We start from the raw sequence: 1,791 nt of genomic DNA, 5'->3' as shown, positions 1-1,791 counted from the left end.
AACAAGCTCCATTACTTACTGTGCGATAAAGACACTTTAAAACCAATCTCTGTAATCTCCAATCACCGCCACGCGATTGGCTGGCTAGTCAACCTGTTCATCGATTGGATGATAACAGGCAATATGATGCTGACTCAATGAGATGCATCATCTAAGGCCATGTTGATTGATTATATGGATGACATCCACGCGTGAATCAATTTTTGTCCGATTCTAAAATTAAAAAAAGTTTTTCAACAACACTGAAAATCATACAAAGAAGCCTCAAAATAAGAAAATGTATGCCGTGGATTGGGAAAACAAATATCAGAAAACGTATATTAATATCATAGAATTTTTCAAGGTCACGGTAGACGTGAAAGAATCTATTGTCCGCGAATTCGGTATACTATATTCTGTGTGTTCAGTCATATATGTTCAACCTTTCTGACCACTTAGATTTCATAATGATGGCAGCTTTCTGGGGGGATGGGGTCTTACTTTTTTTTATTCGCACGCTCGCATCGTTTTGGGGTTCCCATAATATGTCAACCATATAATCAAATTAACATGGTCTAAAGGTATTTCAATGATTCCACGGTTCGTCGAGGAACCCTGACACTCCTTAGTTATCATCGTTCAAAAAAGAAACAGATGTCTCATTAAGTGTTTTTCATTTGCATTAAGAGTGTTTTATATGTCCCCAAATAGGGCATGTAGACAAGCAAGTTTGTGATATTACGTTTTACGGTGAAACCTCTCTACGACTCATCTTGCAAGGTCTGCTGAAACATGACATCTGGCCTAGTAGCGAAGCTGGAGATCGAGAGGTCATGATCACAGGTTGGATTCCTGCCATTCCCGGCCAGACGTCGTGCACGTATCACCTCACCTCACCTAGTGCGTCGCTCTACCCAGGTGCAAAAACTGATACCTGACTGGTTGGGGAAGTAAAAGGCGGTGAAAGGAAAGGGATGGGTTCACTCTTCCAATACCGTGCCCGAGATGGCAACCCCATGCCACTACGGCCCCAAACAGGGTTAGGGAGTTACCCTTTCCAGGTTAACGCAACTGTGCAACATGCATGTCATACCATCATAATGTAATTAAAACTTGGTCATTTATTCGGCCATTGATCATCGAATGACGGAATAGCAGACACGAGCCTGTAATTTCCCGCCACTTTGGTCCAGCAGGCCGGGTCACCCCTACTCTACTTGATGGGTGTGTTGGGGTCTCTGATGGGTGTGTTGGGGTCTCTGATGGGTGTATTGGGGTCTCTGACAACTTGCACTGGTTTGACCCCTGAGGCTTCGCCATACACTGGATCGAAGGCTAAATGATTTTTCTTCTGATCTGTTCACCGACAGAGAAACTCTGAAGTCTTGTTGATAACTCAAATCGCCACTACACAGTAGTAATAGAAACCTGGCCAGATGGTTAAGTACGATGCAGTAAAGATTTGTGGGGGTGACGAAACTGTTTCCAATATGTCCTTGTCTGGGACGACCGTAAACTATATACGACCGGGTAGCTTCAGACAGCTTATTTTACAGTCAGTTGGTATAAAGTGTGGTATCTCATATTTCATCGATTGCCGCGTTCGATTTTACCTCTATTATATGGCATTCAATTTAGCTCGCATATTTTATTGATGATGCTGTAGATTGTTTGTGACACTTCACGAAGTGTTCTGTGTTATTGCTTCGACTTTTAATACACAATATAGAGCCGTCCTATATATCCAAATTGTTTGGATGCATTAAAGGATAGAAACTACGACAAATCATGGATACGTAAATAATAAGCAAC

This window comes from Branchiostoma floridae, chromosome 3, assembly GCF_000003815.2.
Source record: "Branchiostoma floridae strain S238N-H82 chromosome 3, Bfl_VNyyK, whole genome shotgun sequence".
In the NCBI taxonomy this organism is placed as follows: domain Eukaryota; kingdom Metazoa; phylum Chordata; class Leptocardii; order Amphioxiformes; family Branchiostomatidae; genus Branchiostoma; species Branchiostoma floridae.
This window is presented reverse-complemented; position numbering follows the sequence as displayed.